The 24,214-nt window shown below is 41.4% G+C and overlaps 1 long non-coding RNA gene across 1 annotated transcript in view; it reads left to right on the top strand.

Moving 5' to 3' along the window:
- LOC103119633 (uncharacterized) overlaps positions 1-19,575 on the top strand; it is a 301,172-nt gene extending 281,597 nt beyond the window's left edge. Inside the window, exons 2-3 of the long non-coding RNA XR_009551394.1 lie at positions 16,890-16,910; positions 19,406-19,575. This is a non-coding gene — a long non-coding RNA (uncharacterized LOC103119633). The remainder of the gene's footprint in view (positions 1-16,889; positions 16,911-19,405) is intronic.
- The last annotated feature ends 4,639 nt before the right edge of the window (positions 19,576-24,214 follow it).

Here is a 24,214-nt window from a genome sequence, read left to right as displayed (position 1 = left end):
GTGCCTGTGCTCTACTGCCTGTGAGTCACTCATTTGCCTTCCTCTGGGGGACCTGACACGGAATGAGTAATGTCACTGACTGTGCAAAGACACGGCTTACTGCTCAGAGGACCGTACTAATGACAGAGAGCCACCTCCCAACTTCAAGTCACTTGGGTTGGTAGACCCCTTTAGTTACTCTTTGCTAAGTATTTCTCTTTGCTCTAAGCCTTTCAGAAAGGATATTTCAGAGTAACCACTTTCTGGCTCCCCTTCTTAGTCTTTGAGGATTTAGAGAGATTTTCCTATCTCCATTGAGAATCTGTAGGAATTTGGATTCTGTGATGTCTGTGCGTTCTACATTTTTATAAAAAAAATTTTAATATTAATTTTAATATTGGAATAGGGAGAAAAGTTGAGAGAAGAAGGTAGAGAAAATTCCTCAGCACTCATGAATTTTTCCTCCTGCAGGCAGGTATCAGGGGCTTTAGGTTGTGCACTCTAGTGTGTGTGCTTAAACAGGTGCGCCACCGCCTGGACCCCTCTGTGGGTCTATTAAGCAAGTTCACTTGAGAGTTTCTGATGCTCAGGCTCATCCCACTCACCTTCCTTTAATTCATCCATAACAATGCAAGATTTTTCTTAAGAAAGATCCAATGTGTAGAATATCCCTTGCTCTAGCATTGTATGTTACGATTCACCTTTCTGAACACAATAAAATGGTGTTACCATCTAACCAATACCAATCACTTATCTTTCATCTAGTTTTGGTCTTTAAAGTACTGTGTGAAGGGTGGAGTGGTGGTGTACCTGGTTGAGCGCACATGTTACAATGTACAAAGTCCCAAGTTTGGGTCCCCGGTCCCCACCTGCATGGGAAAGCTTTGCAAATGGGAAGAAAGTATGGCAGGTGTCTCCCTCCTTCTTCAATCATCCCTTTCCCTCCCGATTTCTGGCTGTCTCCCTCCAATGAATAAAGATTAAAAAAACTATTATATGAGTAGATCATAGAGTAACCAATATTAGTGCAGACATTATTTCTGTCTGGTGAAATACTGGGTTACAGGAGCCACAGACTCCTTCTTGCAGTACAGTCCCAGTGAAATATATCTAAATTGCTCTGTGTGTAATTCCATCCTGTTAGCTGATGTGTGGACTTTGTAGTTGGATGCACTGTGTTTGTTCACTGTTCACCCACTGAGGGGGTCCTGACTCTGGTCCTGACCAGGCGGTTTTCTCCTCGGGACTCCTGATCCAGAGCTCTAGGAAGAGTGTGGAGGGAGTGAGCATCCCCTAGGCCTGTGAGCATCTGACCCTGCACACTGAGAGGAGCCCTGAGCTGAGACGCAGGCCTGGTGCATGGGCCTCAGCACCCTCCTGCTCTCAGCCCTGCTTCCCTGGCCAGGCGTAGGTGAGTGGGAAGGGCTGTCACTGTCTGCTGATGCTGGGCCTGGCTGGGGGTGTGGTGGGGGGACTCTGTTACAGGGGATGGTCGCAGAGCTTTGCCTCTTTTCCTGAAGGCTTTAAGCTGGTTGTCATTCAGGCTAGGCTTTTCTTTTGCATTGCTGAATCTTGTTACATTTTATATTTTCCAACTTGGATTTGTAAGTAGAAAACCAGCCAATTAAAGCAAATCTTGTTTATAATGACTAAATAACTTACAATTAAGTCCTAATTTACTCTGTTGCTCATTCTGCTGAGTGTCCCATGTCCCCTCCTACAGCTGCACTAGGAAAGGCTAGTGTGTCTGCTGCCCACTGCTCTCAGCACCTGGACTCAGCAGCTCTGGGCCCCTGTCACCCTGAGAGTCTCAGTGCTGTCCCTGCTGAGCTAGAAGCTGTGTCCTGTGTCCCTGTCTTGACTTGCCCTTCCTCCCCCTGGAGGTGGACTTGACCTTCAGTTTCTCACCTGCATGTTTTCATTTCATCTCCTCCACTGAGGTCCCCTCTTGGCACCATTTTCAATAGGATCTTCCCACCACATCTTCCACATCACTGGTTCAGTTTATTCCTGGAGCTGAACTTCCACTGTCTCTCCATCAGCCTCAGGGAGATTCCCTGTCCTCTGTGTTTCTCAGCACTGCTCTGGGGTTTCACTCAAGCATGTTTTTCTTAAAAACATAAAAAAAATAACAGAGATGGTAATATTTTCTGTTGTAATTATAAATTTTCTTTTATTATTTGCAGTTGTACTCTAGTGAAAGTATATATTTCAAACATACTGAGTGCTACAGCCTGTAAAATGCAGATTAGTGTATATATATCTAACCCTCACTGAGGGAAAATCTCAACCAGCCTTAGAGCCCTTCCTGTGAAATACTGTAATATTTCAGCCAAAACACATGCTCCTAGAGGGAGCTCAAACCCGGGGCCTTAAGCAGGGTGAGGTGCGAGGTAGCTCCTCAGATAGTCTTGGTTCAATACATACACCTCATGTAACATGAATGGTGACAGTTGTAAGCATATACAGCTCTGTTTTTTGATTTTGGAAATAACCTTTTGGAGCCTATTGATTAAAATCCCTCATATGAGTCAATTTGGGAATCCTTTTCATCTTCTTATCTTTTCCTCCATGCTGATGCATTTTTTTTAAACAGATGATACTCAGTTCCTTGACAAATGAAATCAATGTCACAGAAATTGACTGTATTTCTTCTGTACATTAAGTTGGTAGCGGGGCACTGTTTTGTCTTTTCTCAAATAATCCACCCTGCAACAACAGCTAGGTCTCCATCCATTTCATTTAACCCAGCCCTGATGAGAACTACTCAGAGCGCAGCCATGAGTCTGCAGGAGCTGAGGGCTCAGTCTCCCCAAATTTTCTTTATTTCAGAGCCAACTGCAGATGGGTTCTCAGCCCGCCTGCACTTCTTCCTGGCTCACTACAGACTCTGGGGCCCCAATAAACTCTACTCATTGAATGACTGACAAAATTCATAAAAATGCTATAGTGAGAATTGCAACTTTATCATAAGGAATACAATTTAGGAACCGACAAGAGAAGAGACAAGGAGGGAAGGAGATGCGAGTGGGAGACAGTTTGTGACCTCCCTGTGGAATCTGGAGGAATCCTTCGTCCTGACACACTGGTCACAATTCTTAAAACCTTAAATCATTCCAAATGGAAAAAATGCATTGAGATCAGTTAAAATATGCTAAGCAACAGTATGATATAAAACAAACTTGTAAATTAAATTTCAGAAGTAGCCAAACTGACTAAGACCTTGTAATAATTATAGACGTTATCAAGTAAGTGTGTGTGTGGGGGCCATAGAACTTTTGCTGTGGGCTCAGTGTGGAATTTTTCCTTGTAAACTGTTATTCAATTGCCAATGAAAGTGCATGCCCCTGCCACCTCACTGCTGCAGAGTTTTTATGAAAGCTTCCAATTCAACTGATGGGCGCGATGAGCTGACTCATTAATATTTGATGACTGCAAGTCTCCAACCTCCCTGCATGTCCCAGAGACTGTGGGGGTGAAGGAAAAGGTTCAAATCTTCTCTCACTTGGCTGTTTATCTGGAGACTCTCTCTCCTCCAGTCACTCTAGAGGCCCCACTCTGAGTTAACTTAATAGTGCCAATTCAAGTCTGGGTCAGAGAAGCTCTCAGCAGCTGGGAAGAAGGTTCAGCTAGTAAGGCACTGCACTCACCTGCCTGAGATTCCTGGTTCAATTCCCAACACTGCACATACCAGAGTCATGTCCTGGATTCTCTCCACACAGATGCCCTTTCTCCCCATCTCTTGTGAAACTCTATCATAGAAATAAATAACTCTTTAAACAAAACTGCTATAAAATTAGAAAATATTCCTATCACTCAGGAAATTTTCAATGTTTGAGGACATTTGGGATCAAACACTAGTGTGTACGACTTTCTTATATGACAACTGTTTTGTAAAACCGAAATAAGTTAGTATCTTGGGAAGTAGCTCAGTGGTTTTGCACTGCTCCATACAATAGAAGTCCTGAGTTTGATCCCAACTGCATGTGTGAGAGTGCTGTTCTGGCCTCTCTCTTCCCTCTATTTTCTCATGAAATGAATAAAATGAATTTTTAAATGGCAAATAAATCTGGACTTTCTCTCTCGGTAGAGGATACACATTACCAAAGATAAGAACCCAATTCAAGTTCTATGAGATGTGGGAGCACATACAAAGGGGAGGATTCAGGAGCACTGAGGAGGTGTTCTCTCCTCTCAGCCTTTCTTTCCCTCACTGCCCCTCTCTCTCCACCGGAATATAAATAAAGTTTACTAACACAGGGAATCTCAAAAGTGCTCATAGTTAGGGAAAAGAAATAGTAGCTGGATGTGATGATGAATGTTAACAAGATTTAGAATGGTAATAATTTTGCTGTCTATACAAGTATGGAATCATTATGTTGTGCGTATGAGTAATAATAATAGAAAACATGAGTTAATGCCCCTCTTAAAAATCACAAAAGGGTCTTCTACTAGCTGTGGATTAAGTCAAGCACATAGCCCCAGTGAGGCCCAGGGACAAACATAACAGTAGTAGTAATAATAATAAGTAAGGTTGATTAATGCTATTTTAAAGAACAATTCTGTGATTATAAATAAGTGCTAATCTAGCTAGTTATTACAAAAATCTTGTCTCGTGACTCATTAAAGCACCCTGGATTGGGAGGAGGGAGGGAGGCTAGAATTACAGATGAGAACTGGCAGAATCCTCATGGTTTAGACACTGCCAACCAAGTGATGGGACAGTGTGATTAGCTGAGGAAAATTCTAACTGAATATCTTGCTTTTCTAGGTACATGCATGATCGCACCAGCAATAGTGGAATGCATTTTTCTTCAGATTTTTTTTTCTAGAAATTTATTTAAGAAAGGAGAAATTAACAAAATCATAGGATGTGGGGGGGTACAACTCCACACAATTCCCTCCACCCAATCTTCATATCCCATCCCCTCCCCAATAGCTTTCCCATTCTCTATCCCTCTTGGGAGCATGGACCCAGGGTCATTGTGGGTTGCAGAAGTTGGAAGGTCTGGCTTCTGTAAGTGCTTCCCCGTGGAATGCATTCTTAAAGATGCATTTCCCTATTTCATTAGAGTGAATGGGAGAAAAAGAGAGGGAGAGAGAGACCAGAGCTCTGCTGAGCCTGTGCAGTGTCAGGCTCTTCCCCAAATCCTCAAGCACTCAGGTCCTGTGCTCCACAGCTGAGTCCCCTCTCAGGACACAAAGAAGCTTAAGAAATCACTTTGCCATGTACTCTGGGAATATAAGCTGTCCTTTGAAGGTTGACTGATGTATTGATTTGCAATTTAGTAGTCACACTCTGAAAAGCTCTACAGAACTCAATCCTGGCAATAGTTTCAATATTTCCTTCATTGCCTCAAGGTGAATTCAGTGTGTTAGGCCCAGGAGCACCTGTCATTGCCCCAGTCGGGAAAGAAGCTGTGCTGCCCTGTCACCTCAGCCCAGAGACAAACGCTGAGGACATGCACGTGACCTGGTACCGAGTCAGCCCTCCAGCTCTGGTGTATCATTATGCTTCTTACTGGGATCATCTGAAGGATCAGAGCCCAGAGTACCGAGGGAGAACAGAGTTCCTGAAGCAGGAAATCACTAAAGGGCAGGGGGCCTTGAGGATCCGTCCTGTCCTCCCTTCAGATGATGGAGAGTACAGGTGTAACTTTGCAAGCTCCACATTTGAAAATGAAGCACAATTCAAGGTATTGGTTACAGGTGAGTCTCTGGAATGAAAACTCTAAATTATTTCTAGAATTTTTTAAATGATGTTTTGACAGCTTGTTAGTAATCTACAGTGTTGGAATCTAAACTGGTGACTGGAGCATGAAGAAATAATCACTAGAGGTCAGGATGGTAAAGAATGTTTCCCCAAACAGTCTATCCTGACTCTTCAGGCTGCAGGAGAGATTTGTCCACCTCTTTGTCAACAAAGATGCCTAAAGGAAAGAGACAGAGAGTTTCTAGTATGTTCTGCTCTGAACAGGAACAGAAATGCATCCTTCCAATCCCAGAAGGATCTAGACAGAGGCAGAAGAATCTGATCTCTGCATTGTGAGGCCAGGTGCCTGCACCTTCCTCCTGCCCACAGGTGACACCTGATTGCCCAGTCAGGTGTAGCCTTGTTTACTCTGGCCTTGCTCTGACACCATGTCTACTCAGATCCCTGTATAAAATCTCAGGTTGCCCCAGAAATCAGGAAAGGGTAGGAAAGTTTGAATTTCTTCTTTTCATCTTCTCTCTCTCTCTCCTTCTCCTTCTCCCTTGCCCTTCACCTTCTCCTCCTTCTTCTCCTCATCCTCCTCCTTCTTCTTCTCTCTCATTCTCTCTCTCTCTCTCTCTCCCTCTGGCTCTCCCTCTCCCTCTCCCTCTCCCCCTTTCCTATCTTTCTCTCTCTCTTTCTTTCTGGCACATGCCCTGTTAGGACTTGAACTTAGAACCTCATATTTGGGAGTTCAACCATTTAACTATTGTGTCACCTCCTGAATTACATATTTTTAGTTTCATTTTTTAGTAGTTTATATTTACTTATATGATAAAAATAGAGAAACTCAAGAAGGAAGAGATTACAGAAAAGAAGAAGAAGAAGAAAGACAAAGAGACACTTGAAGCGCTTCCACTCCATGTAGGTGGGGACTGGGGGGTTTTAATACTGTACCTTGTATGATCATCCAGGCGCACTTGCCCGAGGACCTCTCAAGTTCTAGTTCAAAACAGACACTGGGCTTGAATCAGCCTTTTCTCTAAAAACATGATAAAACATTGTTCTGAAATATGGGCAAACTATGACACCCCTCTTACAATAGAGCTTAAGAGAAGTTACCACATTCTTTCCAAGAGAGTTTAATAGCATTGACCTCACAAAGATGGCAAGAATCCTGCAGGAGTCCCTGACCATTATGGCAAGTAAACACCCCAAACTCCTACTCAGTGACAGTCTGGAATGTTCCCCTTGAGACTACTTGCGTGATAAAAGGATGGTTAGACGTGATGGGCTAGAGGAGCCCTCACTAGTCACTTTGCCATCTTTCGCTTCTAGACATTCATTCAACACCCCATGACAGTATATAAAACTTCTCCTCTGTGAGTGGTGAATGGAGTAACTTGACATTAGAGACTTGAACGTGGGTCCTCTCTCACTGTGGTGTGTGTGCTCAACCAGGACACCACCACCTGCCCCTTTAATTCATTTTCATAGATGACTCACTGACCCAGAGTTCCAGCCCTTAATACCAGAGAAAGAAAGGAATGACGTCCCTTTCCTTTAGAAAATACTCTAGGAAACACACAGCATTCCCACCATTTCCCATTACTTCCACCAACACCTCCTCAGTGCAGAACAGGTTGGAGCACAAAGTCTTTAACTGACAGGCAGGCCCACTGTTAACACTGTCTCCTTAGAAATTGCCAGCAAGGTGACAATTACCCTCAGGCTCCACCTCTATTGAATTGATGTTAGTGACAATGTGAAATTCAGTTTGTCCACAGACCAGACCAATATGTCAGGGACCCATTAGCTGCCTGCAGCTGTGCATCTGAGCCATGAGATGGTGAGAACATGCCCAACCTGCCAGGGAGGCCACACTGGAAAGTGTCACAGAATGGGGAAATGGGTATTTATGGAACAATGAATAACTTGTCTCAGAAACCAGTGACTACGCTTCTCCCTTAGCTCCCCAGAATGCACATGGATTTTCACAGTGTTGTGTTACCCATATTAAGAATCTCCAGTTAGGGTGCTGTGGTAACTCACCTTACAGTGTATCTGCTTCTCCATATACTGATCCAGGGTTGAGCCCAGCTCCCAAGGTGCTGGAGGCAGGTTTGGTGCAGTTCTTTTCTTTCTGTTGTTGTACAACATCTGAAAGAATGAACAATAGTAGTCATCAGATAAATGAGTAATAATCTTTTGAGACAGAAACATTTTTCTGATTTTCTCTTATTTTTAATACATGATTTAATAGTTATCTACAAGATTAAAGACAGTAGGGGTTTAAATCCACATCAAAGTTCTGTGTTCCCATACATGGTGGTCAGTGTTTTTACGTCTGTTTCTTTGTTTCTGTTTTATCATTTTTTTATTTGTATTGATGGTTAAAAGAATGTAAGATGGCAGTACATATGTAGTTCCACACCATACCCACCACCAAAAGTCTGGGTTCCCAACCACTGTGGTCAGTGTTTTTTAACACTCACTTTTATAAATTAGAGAATTTAGATTCATAGAGGTTAATTAGGAAGCACAAGTTGTGACCCCAAAATAAATGGCAATAAACCTATGAACTACTGCATTTTAATGCCCCCTCTTTTCCCAGCCTCAGGCACAGCTCCTCAGATTCACATTGAGCCTGGAGGCACTGGGGAGATGAAGCTGACCTGCACATCCAGGGGCTGGTACCCAGAGCCTGAGGTGCAATGGAGGGACCTGCAAGGTCGGCATTTGGCACCAGCCTCTGAGACCAAGACAGCAGCAGAAAATGGTCTGTTTCATGTGCAAACATATGTCACTGTAAACACCAGGTCAAGAGATGTGTCCTGTGCCATAAGGAACCCAGTCCTCAGAGAGGAGAAGGAAGCACACGTTTCTGTGGCAGGTCAGTGCCCTCCAGTGTGAGAATCCTGAGAGATCTCTTCTGAGCAAGGAGGGGACAGCATCTAAGATGTGAGGGTGAGGGGCCTGGAGGATGCTCTACTCCACCCACTATAGTTGTTATTGTAGAGCTTGTGGAAAATTTATCTTTTGTCTGTTTTACATTTTTCTGAGACTGACAGAACATGTCAATAACTTATTATATTGTAATGGTTGCATGGCTGCAAAGTTTCATAGGATGGTTAAATATTCTGAGTAATCTGTTTAAGTTATTTCTAAACTTCTTTTACTCCTGCTGCCTGGGGAAATAGTCTATTTGAATAACTCGGTCAAATTAAGTCGCTCTGGTCAGTCTCACCAACCAACTCTGTGCCCTCCAGCAACTACTGACCTTCCTGACCTAGACTTCATAGCCCATTTTGCTAACTGTCCTGCATCTCCCAGAACCTCATTGAGTTTTATCCTGTCCTGCCTGTTGCTTTCTTGTCAGGCCCACATACTGTTGTATGGAAGGTAACTGAGTAGAAAGGACAGTAACAAAGTCTGATTGATGAAGTTGAAAAAGGAGAGAGGAGAGTTGGATATAATAAGACTCTTCATAGCATTTGCAGTATTGTATGTATTATAAGAGAAGTATAGTTACCAGTGTCCATTTATCAAGGTTTGGCACTCTTGATGGAGAACACATTGGCATCTGATGCATTATTGTTAAGTTTGGGATACGTTGAAACAAAGTCATTGTAAATTGTCTTTATCTCTCTCCTTTAATAAGTAGAGGGGAGCAACAGCCTCTCCAGGATTCCTGGGTTTCTGTGAATTGTAGGGAGGGAGTCTGAGGCTTAGAATCTCTGTCCTGCTCACATGCCTCCCAGGAGAAAATCCTTGGGGTTTGTTCAGGGAAGTCAGGTCACTGATGTCAAGCTCAGTCTCAAAGATGATAATTCCTATGTTTCAGATACCGTGTTCCCCAGGCTCTGGGCCTGGATTGTGGGATTTGCTGTGCCCCTGTGTCTCCTGGCTAGTGTCACAACCTTTGGTGTTCTCTTTGTACAAACTAGAAGAAAACTAGGTATGTTCGAAATTGATATCAGTCTTTGTTCACATGGTAAAGGTTAATAGCTTTCACCATAAATGTGCTTCACAGCTCATCTTTGATGGATGCACTGAATGCTGAAATATTTACTCCAGACTATTGTTTTGAAGTCTAACTTTTAAGTTTACCTTCTTATCCATAACATCCTTGCTTAGCTGGGTTGTCTCTACAATGGGATGTATATTAGAAAGAAGTGTTATTTCTAGGAGCCTGTTGGTGGTGCTCCTGGTTGAGTGCACATGTTACTATGCTCAAAGACCTGTGTTAAAGTCCCTGATCCCCAGTTGTAGGGGATATTTCCAGATATTGTTGAAGCTGCAAAACCAGGGCCCCAGGTTGAGGAAGGCTGTGTGGTGTGGTCTTCCTGGGGTTGAGATAGCTCTCCTGTGTAGGCTTCTGCATTACCATGTTCCCAACTCAAGTTTGAATACCAGAGCAACCATGGGGGTTCTAAAGCCAGGTGGGCGGCTTGGCTGCTATGCTGACTCTAATAGTGAACATGCTACATTTTATCAATATGATGGATTACATTGATTGACTTGTGGATTATATTAATGTGGTGAGTGTTGAACCACACCTGTTTCTCAGGGATAAAGCCCACTTAGTCTTGTTGAATTATTCTCTTGTTATGTTACTGGATTCAATTTACAATTTTTGTTGAAGAATTTTTGTATCAGTGTTCTTCAAGGATATAGGTTTACAGTTTTTTAATAATTTTTTAAAAATTTATTCCTTTCCTGCTTTTGTTGCTTTACTGTTGTAATTATTATTGTTGTCTTTATTTATTGTTGGATAGGACAGAGAGAAATGGAGAGAGGAGGGGAAGACAGAGAGGAGGAGAGAAAGATAGACACCCGCAGACCTACTTCACTGCTTGTGAAGCGACTCCCCTGCAGGTGGGGAGCTGGGGGCTTGAACAGGGATCCTTCTGCCGGTCCTTCCACTTTGCACCCTGTGCGCTTAAGCCACTGTGCTACTGCCTGAATCCCATTTTTTTTTTAGTCATTTCCTGATGCACATTATTTCTGGAACTTTCTATTGTGATTTCCAGACACTGAGCCCCAGAATTATAGGGGCAGGTTTTGTCCTTGAAATGATGACTCTTCCCTAATGAAGTCATTTGGAGGCTCTAAGAAACAATCCAGTTGAATCAATATCAACAAATTATAGTGCTGTTCCCCTCTCTCTTTTTTAAAATATGTTTTTAATATTTTTAGTTTTTATTATTAAATAGAAACAGAGAGTAAATGAGAAAGGCAGGAAGATAGAGAGGAAGAGAGACAGAAAGACACCTGCAACCTTGCTTCACCACTTGTGAATTTTCTCCCTACAGGTGGGGACCAAGGGCTTGAACCCAGGTCTTTGGGCACTATAGTGTCTGTACTTAACTGCGGACTCCACTGCCTGGCTCCTTTTTTTTTTTTTTTTTTTTTTACCTCTCTCTATCTTTTATTGTAACCTATTAGATTCCTCCTATTTTATCAAGTGATAGCTTGAGAGATTTTCACCAAGTACTTCTTAGTAAATTCTCTCAGATACGTTATGGAAAATGGTTTAGTGTTCATTACTTATATCTCTTTTTAAAATAAATTTATCTTTATTTATTTGAGAAACAGCCAGAAATTGAGAGGAAGGGGAAGATAGAGGGGGAGATATATAGAGAGACACCCAGAGCACTGATGCACTACTTGTGGAGTTTTCCCCCTGCAGATGGGGGACCAGGGGCTTGAACCCAGATCCTTGCATCTTGTAACATTTGTGGTCAACCAGGTTCTCCATGACACAGCCCTGTTTACCTCTTTTTAATTGGGGATTTGAATAAAGAGAATCATGAGCAGTATTTATTCTTATTTGGAAGCACAATTAGCATTTGATAACTAAAGTATACTAACTATTCACAGTGAAAGGTTAGTCTTTTTTTTTAAATTTAAGAAAGGATTAATTAACAAAACCATAGGGTAGGAGGGGTACAACTCCACACAATTCCCACCACCCAAATCTCCATATCCCACCCCCTCCCCTGATAGCTTTCCCATTCTCTATCCCTCTGGGAGCATGGACCCAGGGCCATTGTGGGTAGCAGAAGGTAGAAGGTCTGGCTTCTGTAATTGCTTCCCCGCTGAACATGAGCATTGACTGGTCGGTCCATACTCTCAGTCTGCCTCTCTCTTTCCCTAGTAGGGTGGGTCTCTGGGGAAGCTGAGCTCCAGGACACATTGGTGGGGTCTTCAATACAGGGAAGCCTAGCCAGCATCCTGATGGCATCTGGAACCCAGTGACTGAAAAGAGAGTTAACATACAAGTCCAACAAATTGTTGAGCAATCATGGACCCAAAGCTTGGAATAGTGGAGAGGAAGTGTTAGGGGGATACTCACTGCAAACTCTAGTGTACTTCTGCTTTCAGGTATATATTTTGCAGTAGTTTATGGATATGTGTGAACATATGCTCTCTCTCACAGAAACTGGTGTATATCTAGGTTTTGGGACTTTGTTAGAAAGTGAACCACCTGAGAGGAAATTAGAGTGTACTATAAAAGGAAAGGTCTTACCCGAGTAATGAAGCTGAGGGGTTGTCATTCCACATGTGAAGCCTCTGGACACAGTCTGAAGTGAAGCATGTTGAGGTGGCAATTGTTGCATTGGTTAGGCTGTGATCAGCCGATGCAATATTATTTGATATGGATTGGGAGAAGGATACGAGAAAGTGAGCCCTATCCAAGGGTTCCAGGACTAGGGGAAATAGGGGATCTATAGTGGAGATGTGAGGTTCCTGCTGTCTTAGGGTTCAAAAAGACAATCGATAGTTAATGTTATCATCACATTATTTGGTAATTAGGTTAACTTTGAAAAGTCCTTTTGTTATGGTTTGCTGTACAGTACCCAGTATCTTGTATATAGCTGTGCTATTGGATGCTTCTGATCTACTTGGTCTAGGCTTTTGAGAGAGTCCGCATATCAAATGCACAGCCTATATATTAATAGGATTCAGTTTGTGTTTTGAAAAACTTTGAGACATACAATTGATTTTCCCCCTCTCATATTAATTAACTAGTGATTTATATGTCTACATTTTGCTAGGAGTGTACATAAACACCATTCCCACCACCCCAAGACTGTGACCCATCCCTCCCACCCACTCCCACCCCCTCCCACCCCCCACTGGCCCAGGAAGCTTCATGTCTACCCCTCACCACAGGGTTTTTACTTTGGTGCCCTACTTACAATTTGGTCAGGTCCTGCTTTTAGTTTCCCTTTCAGATCTTCTTAGTCAACTTCTGTTGATGAGTGGGATCATCCCATCCTCATCTTTATCTTTCTGACTTAGCTCATTTAACATAGTTCCTTCTAGCTCTGTCCAAGATGGGTCAGAGAAGGTGGGTTCATTGTTCTTGATAGCTGCATAGTATTCCATTGTGTATATATACCACAGCTTTCTCAGCCACTCATCTGTTGTTGGGCACCTGGGTTGCTTCCAGGTTTTAGCTATTATGAATTGTGCTGCTATGAACATAGGAGTACACACCTCTTTTTGGTTGGGTGTTATGGAGTCCTTGGGGTATAACCCCAGGAGAGGAATTACTGGATTATATGGAAGGTCCATGTCTAGCCTTCTGAGAGTTTTCCAGACTGCTCTCTACAGAGGCTGTACCAATTTACATTCCCACCAGCAATGTAAAAGGGTTCCTCTGTCCCCACAACCTCTCCAGCAGTTGTTGCTACTGTCCTTTTTGATGTATGCCATTCTTACAGGAGTGAGATGGTATCTTAGTGTTGTCTTAATTTGCATTTCTCTGACAATCAGTGACCTAGAGCAGTTTTTCATATGTTTGTTAGCCTTTTGGATCTCCTCTGTAGTGAATGTTTTTTTCATATCCTCTGCCTATTTTTGGATGGGGTCATTTGCTTTTTTGGTGCTAAGTTTGCTGAGCTCTTTGTATATTTTGGTGATTAGTTTCTTGTCTGATGTCTGGCATGTGAAGATCTTCTCCCATTCTGTGAGGGGTCTCTTTCTTTGCTTAATAGTTTCTTTGGATGTGCAGAAGCTTTTCAATTTGATGTAGTCCCATTGGTTTGTTTCTGCTTTGGTCTTCCTTGCAATTGGGTTTGATTCATCAAAGATGTCCTTGAGGTGTAGGTGGGAGACTGTTTTACCAATGTTTTCCTCTAAGTATTTGATTGTTTCTGGTCTGACATCTAGGTCTTTGATCCATTTGGAGTTGATTTTTGTTTCTGGTGAGATAAAGTGGTTCAATTTCATTCTTCTGCATGTTACAACCCACTTTTCCCAGCCCCATTTATTGAAGAGAGCCTCCTTTTTCCATTTAATCCTTTGGGCCCCCTTATCAAAGATTAGATGTCCATAGGTGTGGGGATTTATTTCTGGGCTTTCAATTCTGTTCCACTGGTCTGTGTGCCTGTTTTTGTTCCAGTACCATGCTGTTTTGATGATGATGGTTTTATAATATATTTTAAGGTCTGGGAGTGTGATGCCTCCATTTCTGTTTCTTTTCCTCAAGATGGTTTTGGCAATTCTAGGTGTTTTCAGGTTCCAGATAAATGATTGTAGTGTTTGTTCTATTCTCTTAAAGAAGCTTGGTGGAACTTTGATGGGTATTGCATTAAATTTGTATATGGCTCTGGGGAGAATATTCATTTTGATGATATTTATTCTTCCAATCCATGAGCATGGGATATCTTTCCATTTCTTGGTATCAGTTTCTATTTCCTTGAGTAGCGACTCATAGTTTTCAGCATACAAGTCTTTCACTTCTTTGGTCAAGTTGATTCCTAGGTATTTGATTGATTTTGCTGAAACAGTAAATGGGAGTGATTTCTGGATGTCTTCTTCTTCTGATTTAGTGTTTGCATAAAGAAATGCCACTGATTTTTGTACATTGATTTTGTAGCCTGATACCTTGCTATATTGCCTAATAACTTCCAGTAGTTTTCTGCTGGATTGTTTAGGTTTTTCTGTGTATACTATCATATCATCTGCAAATAGTGAGAGCTTGACTTCTTCCCTTCCAATCTGTATTCCTTTGATTCCTTTCCCTTGCCTGATTGCTATGGCACAAACTCCCAATACTATGTGGAAGAGTAACGGTGACAGTGGACAGCCCTGTCTAGTCCCCGATCTGAGGGGGAATGCCTTCAGCTTCTCTCCATTGAGTATGATGTTGGCTGTAGGTTTGCTATATATAGACTCCACTATCTTGAGGAATTTCCCATCTATTCCCATTTTTTGTAGAGTTTTGAGTATGAATGGGTGTTGCATTTTGTCAAAGGCTTTCTCTGCATCTATTGAGATAATCATGTGGTTTTTGGCTTTGCTTTTATTGATGTGGTGAATGACAGTGATTGACTTATGGATGTTGAACCAGCCTTGCATTCCTGGGATGAATCCCACTTGGTCATGATGAACAATCTTTTTGATATGTTGCTGTATCTGGTTGGCCAAGATCTTGTTTAATATTTTGGCATCTATGTTCATCAGCGATATTGGTCTGTAGTTTTCCTTTTTTGTTCTGTCCCTATCAGCTTTTGGTATCAGGGTGATGTTGGCTTCATAGAAGGTGGAAGGGAGTATTCCTGTTTCTTCAGTCTTATGGAAAAGCTTAAGAAGTATGGGTACTAACTGTTTCCTGAAAGTTTTGTAGAATTAATTTGTGAAGCCATCTCATCCAGGACTTTTTTTGTTGGGGAGATTCTTAATAACGGTTTCAATTTCTTTGTCTGTGATTGGTGCATTTAGATTTTGTAGTTCTTCTTGGAAAGGTTAGTCTTTATTTGAACATATAAATATTTAACATAAAGCTGAAATTTACAAATTGTAGTATTTTGAGTAACAAATTGGTTGAGAATTTTTGTTTTGTGTCACTGGTGTGTTGAAAAAATTCCTTGTAAAATTAATAAAAATTCATATAAACTTGTGTTTTAATTTTTTAATTGATTTAGAATATTTGGATATTCCTACATGCTTCCTAAATATTTCTTTGAGATAGAAATCAGCAAACAAATGTAGCCTTTCTAGCACTGGCTTTACCTGTATTATGTGTAGACTTTTCCTCCACAAGATATATGTATTTCAATAACTGTCCATATATTGGATCTTACTGCTCAACAGTGTTTACTGAGAAGTGGTTTTCTAGTAGTTTCCCACTGTGTCTTTCCACATATTTATCTCCAGTCTCAGAGTCTCTTTTACTATTTCCTGATTTACCTTTGTGAATCTTCGGGAGCCTGGTGAGCCCTCATCAGTTCAGGGAAAATCTGAGTGTTCTCTGTGTCCCACCACCAGGCCTCTCCTCATAACCTTGTCAGATGCTACATGTCAATCCCCAGGATATTAATTGGCGTTGATTTTACATTATACTCATTTCTCAATAAAGAGTTCAACAAAAGCATCTACTTTAACAATGTCTTGGGTCTCTGTGTCTGGGTCATGAATGCTCCTTAGATCGTTCCAGAGACTCTACATTGTCTTTAGACTCCCCAGCCCTGACTACAGTCTCACTGACCCTGCTCTTGAGTCTCAGTGCTGAGTCCCTGTGGAGAACTGGAATGTATCATCTTGGATCATCCCACATGAGCTCCAGACAATTAGCAGAAGGGTCTGTAGGCTGACTCTGTCTTTGAAGTGATGACACTCCAGCTATTGGAGTTTACTTGGCATCTCTTAGACCATCCAGGTGAATCTTGAAAGACAGTTCTTACTTCCTCTAGTCTCAAACTCATCCCCTCATGCTCCTTGGGTAAGCCTGATCTAGTGAAGCTTGAATGAGTTGACCATGATTACTTTGAAAATTCGCTACTGTGGGCCATGCAGTAGCACAGGGGCTTAAACACATATGGTGCAAAGCACAAGGACTGACTCAAGGATCCTGTTCCAGCCACTGGTTCCCCACCGGCAGGGGGAGTCGTTTCACAAGTGGTGAAGCAGGTCTGCAGGTGTCTGTCTTTCTCCTCCTCTCTGTCTTCCCCTCCTCTCTCAATTTCTCTCTGTCCAATCCAACAATGACATAATAATTACAATAACAAGAAGCAACAAGGGCAACAAAAGGGAAAAAAATAGCCTCCAAGGGTAGTGGATACGTAATGCAAGCACTGAGCCCCTGCAATAACTCTGGAGGCAAAAAGAAAAAGGCAAAAAAAAAAAAAGAGAACAAAAGAAAAGTTCCCTCCTAATATATTGATAATTGCATATTTATCTTTATAATTTTTCTTGTTTTTTACAGGACTTTTAGTGAATGAAAATGGTGAGTCATATCTCTTTCTACTTAAATGCACAATTTTATTGAATAGTATGTTTAATGCATGAAATATATTAGAAATTTGCATAAAAATGATATTCTGGACCAGAAAGACAGCTCTCCAGATAAGCTTCCTGCACTGCTGTGAGGGCCTCAGGTCTGAGCCCAGACAGCACAGGGGTGATTCTGTGGCAAGTGAGGAAGCTTCTGTGCTCTGTGGGGTTTCCACCTTGATCTGTCTCACTCTTCTTGCTCTCTCTGTCCTCGTATCTGAATGAAACATTGGTGGGCTGTGTGCTGGCACACACAGTTAAGCTCACATATCATCAAGTGCAGGGACATGGGTGGAGCACCATCCCTTTACTCCCCACCAGCAAGGGATCCACTTCATTAGCATCAAACCAGGTCTGTAAGGATAAGAATAAGGATGAGGATAAGGATAAGGATAATGATAAGCTAGAATGTGTACTTCCACACATTAAAAATAAAATATCAAGGACAGGGGTAGATAGCATAATGGTTATGCAAAGAGACAACAAAAAGGAAAATTAATAATAACAAAAAATTAAAAAATTAAAAAAAGAAATAATCACTTTTCCTTTTCTATTTGTTTTCTTTGGCACTGTGCTTGCAAGTCCCACTGTATTGGGACTTTCAATAAAAAGAATTCTTTTTATTCCTGTTTTTTTCCTAAAAACCTATGTTTGTTGGTCCCAGTTCGGGGCGCCAGTTGCTGTCTAGCTTCGCGAGCGGGAGAGAGACGACCAGGGACTCATGGCTGAGCTGGGAATGCAGTTCATTCAATCTTTACTGAGCGGAAATGCAGTTTGATCTAGCTCTAGTCACAATCCTGTCCTTATATATCCTGAGACGGAAGTGTCAGGTTGGAAGAGGATGTACATAGGATAAGGGGTGGGGAGAAGGAAAAAGCGCGCGAATCAGTAGGGACTAAACAAGTGTGAACAAAACAACGATTATGTAAATAGACCACAAGCAATGCAATAGAAGGGGTCTTAGAAGCAGAATTTAGAAGCAGACCAACATATGTTGTCCGTAGAAAGTCTGCAGAGCTCTCACTAGTTCAGGGGAGATTGTTTGGTCTTGGCACCACAACCAGGCACCCACTCATTATATATTTCATGTCACTGTTTCATGGACAACGAAGATCCATATAGATAAGGATGACAGAAAAAAAAAAAAAAATTCACAGTTACTCCGCCCCCTCCTATGGTTAAGAAAAAAAAACACTAGAATATTAAATGGGTAATTTAACACAGAGCTTTAATAATGAAAATGTCTGCACAAATAAAGGCATGTCAATATAACTGTTCTTGGGATTCTGCTGTTTCTGTTTTTATCTCTTTTCCTATCTTCTGAGAGCTTCTCTCAATTTTGTTGGATCATTAGTTTCCCTAAAACTTCTCCAGCTTGCAAACAGAACTCTATTCTGAAAGAAGAGGAACTGGACAATCACAGAGCTAAATGCCCAACTAAGAGCCATCAAGACACCAGGAAAGGCACCTGGTGCTGCTGCATTGAAATGTGGGACATAACCTGCTCCCAGTCACGGGCTCCACTGATTTCTTGCTCATAGTATCACTGATGTTTTTAATCTATTACCCTCATTCAGAATGGGAAGATAAACCTGTGTAAAAGACACTTGGAGGACTTTGTCCACCTCACTGAAGACTGGAGGATCCTTCTAACAAACCAGGATCCCTCATATTTTGAATCCTTGACTATGATACACATCAGTTTCCAGAGGATCATGTTAGATCTGTATTATCTTAAATTCAAACACTCTATAAGGTGTTTCTTTCTGTGCCCAGGATGTATTCTTGGTGTATTCAGCATTTTATGATAATTGTCAGTTACTCCTGATTCTTTAATCACCTTAAACACACACACATTCACACACACACACACACACACACACACACACACACACACACACACACATACACACAATTTCTAAATAAAATCTCACTGGCCCTTCTCCAGACACTTGGAAAACATACAGTGTAAGTAACAATTAATACATTGTCTTTCTATTAGCTTTCCAACTTCCGTGTTACCTACTGATTTATACAGTTGGTATCAGGAGGGTACACTCCATGATATACCCAAGAGAGTTGTCAGCACATCTCAGCCTTCACCTGACCCACATTATTTCTGGAACACTCTATAGAGAGCTCCAGACACCAGCAGAAGTACCTGCAGGAGCAGACTCTGCCTTTGAGGTGATAAGTTTCCACTGAGTTTATTGGGAGGTTCTGACAAGCCATCAGCTGAATCTGGGAGAGTGAAATCCTGGTCTCTTTGTTCAATGACATCCCTCATTGACATCTACTTGGTTCATAGTTTATTAAGTGGTAACTTCAAAGATTCCAGTCAAGACTAATTTTTATAAATTCTGTCAGATAAACCTTTGTTAAAGCTTCATGTTCCTTATTTACCTTTCTTTTCTTTTTTCTTTCTTTCTTTCTTTTTTTTTTTTACAGTGAAATTGAATGAAAACATTCGTGAGTAATATTTATTTTCACTCTAAAGGCACAAATAGCAGAGAAAAGTACACTTGGTTAAGTAAAGTATTTTCATTATTCAATACACAGTGGGAGATCAATCTTTGAATTTTACATATAAATAGTTTTTTAAAAATGTTATATAAAATTAAATGTTATATAACTTGTACTATTTTGAATTATATGTTATCTGGGCTTTTTTTTTGTTTAATAGTAACACTATGGTATGTTGGAAAAATTTCTTGCTTGAAATTACTGAAAGTTTTCATATAGACTCTTATGTTAATTTTAGTACTATTTAGAATATTTAGGTATTTCTACATACTTCCTACCTATTTTTTGAGACAGAAATCAGCATATCAATAGAGACTTTTATCTTTTTCTTCAGTGCTCTGTTATTATTATTCAGGTGCTAATCAGTGGAAATGTACTTTATATATGAGATGCTAAATATATATTTCAGCCACTGCTGTTGGCCTCCATGCTGTGTGGGGACTGTTACATGCTCAAAACTACTCTGAACACCATTGCTGAATAATGTTCTTTACTTTTTTTAAAGAGAGAGAGAGAGAGAGAGGGAGTACAGAGAGAAGAAAAATGGAAGAAAGACAAAAAGGGAAGAGCCACCCCTACCATGACTCCTCCATCCATACAGCTCCCCAGATTCCATCTGCTGCTCCTAGGAAGTCCTGGACTGGTCACCAGGGCATTTCCCACAGGAAGGCACAGGCTCTGCCTGATGAGCTGTCTTCTGACCTCCACACTGGCTGCCTCAAGGATTCTGAATATTTCTACAGGATCAGCATTCTAATTATGTCATCCATAGACAGTATATGTATATCAAAGATTTTTCCATCTATATTTTTGAGTTTTTAGATTTATCTTTATTGCTTTTCATGGTTTCTTAATTTCTTTGTTTCTTTATGTCATTTAGTGAAAGAAAATAGTGAGTCATATCTATTTCTACTTTATAGAGTTGCTGTATCATTGAATAGTAGACTTAATGTACTAAATATATTAACAATTCACATAAAAAGATATTCAGGACCAGAGCAACAGCTCTCCAGTTGGTTTCCTGCATTGGTGAGGGACTCAGTTCTTAGCACTGGCTGCATAGGGAGGGGCTGTGGCAAGTGAGGAAGCATCTGTGCTGTGGGGTTTCCCTTTATGTCTACCTCACTCCTTTCTTTCTCTGTGTGTCCTTCTAACTGAATGAAAAAATGGCTTAGAATGTGGATTCATTTAAAAAGACATTTAAAAAGACAATTTCCACATTTTAAAAATCATCAATTTTCTTTCTTTTCTTTTTCCTCTTTCTTTCTTTCTTTCTTGCTTGCTTGCTTGCTTGCTTTTTTTTCTGGTGGTGAAGTAGCTACAAGATTCAGCTGCTCTGAATAGGTTTCCTTATCCTTCAATTTAGTTAGAATGAGACAGAGGGGGAAAGTGACAGAAAGAGAAAGAAAGAGACTTAAAGAAAAAAAAAAATCAGAGCACTGTTTGACCCTTTGCAGCCTCCCTGGGTGCTGTGTGTGGTGCTCTCCTGTTTCACTGGGCTGGTCCAGGTTCTCACATAAGGAAAGTGTGTGCTCTCCTTATCAGCTATCCACTAACCCAACGGATGTTCAATCTCTCTTTATTATTTTATTTATTTATTTTTTTTTGCCACCAGTGATATACATGGATCTCAGGGCCAGCACTATGAATCCGAATATTTTAGTGTTAGTTTGTTCTTTTAAATTTTTTTATCTCTATTTTATCAGGTGGGACACAGACAAAGTGGGAGGGGGAGATAGGAATGGAGAGAGAGAGAGAGAAATAGACACTAGCAGACATGGTTCATTACTAGTGAAGACTCACAAGTAATGAATGAAGTCTCAAACTTGGGTCCTGGCCCATGGTAACATGTATTTTGTAGTAAACAAATGGCATTTATGATTAAAACAATGTAAACATCTTTGCCAGAAGCAGCTGCAGGAGTGTGGGTGCTGCCCTGTGCCTGTGCTCAGGAGCACAGAGCTCCCAGTATGGAGCCACATTGACAGGCTGCTGTGATGCCCCTGGGGTGACACACTGGCTCATGCTGCTCACACTGTCCCCAGAGCAGAAGAAAACCTCTCAGGACAAACTAGACTTTACACAGACATTTCCCTGGTGAGATGACAGAGACTGAACTCAAGCAAGTTGTGGTGGAGACTGAAGCAAGACAGCAGTTGCTGAAAAGCAGGCAGAGAGCTGCTGTGAGAACAGGAAGCAGCAGCCTGTCCCTGACAGCCCTGCAGTGTGATTGCATAGGCTGCTGCTGCCCCAGCTCAGTGTCTGGGCCACATGGTCCTGTCAGCCTGTGAGCCTCACATGACAGAGTCTGACACAGATATTCATTGATAATCTAGAGTTTATGAAGAGGTAAAATCTACTATCCAATTTCTTAGAGTAAAAATAGAAATATTTTAACCTCTTTTTCTTTTCTTGTCTAGTGACACTTACTGGGCAACTTGGTAAGTCTTATCTCCCCACCCCAATACCAAATTGGAATCACAGCCAGTGTCCTGTCCCCTCAGAACTCACCTCTCTCTCTCTCTCTCTGTCTCTCTCTCTGACTGGTTGATTGCAGCTCGAAGAAAAGCCTTGGCAAAGGAAGGTAAGTGAAGTCTGAATTCTCCACTTCAATGCCCACATGTCATTACCCACACAGCCAATGCTTTGCTTGTTAGTCAGCTAACTGTGAATATTTCTTTCTGTCTGTAGGACTGGAAAGTCTCCAGAGACATGCAGGTAAATTTCAGTTTTTATAAGATGTACGAAGTGTGACTTGTGATTACAAGTTAAACTCTCTTCAAGTCTTTTGTAGAATGCTTTGGACCAAGTAATATATATATGTATTTTGAACTATGAAAATCATTTTAGTTGAAATATGTGTGCCTTGAATTAAATAAGAACTAAGGCACCAAATATAAAATATTTGTTTCAGAATAAAAATCCATTAAATGAATGTGAAAGCCTTGCAAATCAGTAATAAAATTGAGTCACTTGGCTAAATGTAATTGTAGGCCAGTGGGAAACAAGCCATCACTGCATCCTTTATAAAGACCCTTATTGGGGAATATAGTTTTAGAAGGCAGTCTGTGTGGATCATCTGGTTGAATGCATAGTTTGCTATGTGCAGTGACCCTGGCTGAAGTGTCTAGTCCCCTACTGCCATGCGAAGTAGTGTTGCAGGTGTCACTTTTTTCTCCCTCTCTACCTCATTCTTCCCTCTCAAATCCTTTCTCTATAAAAAAAAGTTGTTGGCAGTGTTTAATTAATAGTGGAGACACTGATTCCCAGCAATAACCCAGTAGCAATGAAAATGAAAAGAGGAACTAAAGAAGAAACGAAAGAGAGAAAGGAAGGAAGGAAAGAAGGAAGGAAGGAACTTTCCTGCCACAAAGGTACAGTTTCACATCCCCAAAGCTGGGAGCACACCTCCCCATCCACCAAGCTATTCTTCCTGCATCTTGAGGCTCAAGGTCCCATCCTAGATCCCTCCACTCCCTTTAAAGTCGTTGGCTCCACAACAACGGATCAAAGTTTATAAAAGTCTCCGTCTATTTTTTTTTAATTCACCACTATAACATGATTCTACAATAATAATTCCACATTCACAGACACCATTGCTCCAGAAACAAAAAAGAACGATAAGATACGAGATTTATTTTTCGTTTTCTCCCGCTCACAGTCAATTCTCTCACAGCCCTCTGTGTAACCTTCAGCCTGCACATAGGCTGTAAAGTCTCCATCCAGGAGAAGATAGATTCAAATAGCAGCAAACACTTGATCTAATTGTGTTCGCTACCTTATTTTTCTTTTTCTGCAGTCAAAACTCTATTGAGCTATTGTTAATAGTCCTCCACAGCTATAGGGAGGAAGCTTCACAAGTGGTACAATATTATTACAGGACTCTCTCTGTTTCTCTCTCTGTCTCTTCTCTCGATTTCTCTCTGTCCAATATATAAAATAAATAAATAAATAAGAATATTTAAAAGATAGTCCTCCCCCATTTACACACACACAAACCTATTACCCCCACCCTCCACCAACCATCCCCAATGTCTGCCCATCCTCCATCTCCCCTGAGAAAGGGCAGAATCCCAGTGGTCTCAGGGGCTCAGTGACCCCGCCCTCTTCCCCTGGGCTTCCCTGGTCCTGCCCCTTCCCCTCCTCCTCTCATCTGGCTGCACTGGACACTGTCCTCTCCTGGAGCACCAGGGCACTTCAGCCTCTGTGTCTGCAGATGGGGCTACACTGGTCACGCTGCACTCTGCTCTGCTTTGAAAGCAGGCAGAGCGGATTTAAAGTTCCTTTGATATTTTTAGCAGTCATTTCATTAATGTCACAGGAGTCAAAGAGGCAGAGAGAGAGACAGAGAGAGAGTTAAAAGTTACAAGACTAGGACTCTTGTTGAGGCCTTTCAGGAGCTTGTGGTGACATGTCATTCTCCCCTCATCAGTGTTTCCTCTGGACCCTCTGGGTTTTTGCTTTCCACTGATGAATTGGTTTAGTAATTTCACCAAAAACCTTGTTTAGATATAGAAATATAATATCCTTTGGGTAGGGAGTAGAGTGGTAATTTCTTGGATATCTTTGAGTTTTTGAATAATACCCAGAAGCACTCAGGTTTTCCTTCCTTCCTTGCTTCCTTCCTTCCTCACTCCCTCCCTTCCTTCTTCCCTCTCTTCCTTCCTCCTTCCTTCTTTCCTTTATTCCTTCATTCCTTTCTTCCTCTCTTTTTTCTTCCTTCCATTCTTCCTC

This window comes from Erinaceus europaeus, chromosome 9 (genome assembly GCF_950295315.1).
Source record: "Erinaceus europaeus chromosome 9, mEriEur2.1, whole genome shotgun sequence".
NCBI lineage: Eukaryota > Metazoa > Chordata > Mammalia > Eulipotyphla > Erinaceidae > Erinaceus > Erinaceus europaeus.
The sequence above is the reverse complement of the archived record's forward strand: the minus strand, read 5'-3'. Positions and strand labels throughout refer to the sequence as shown.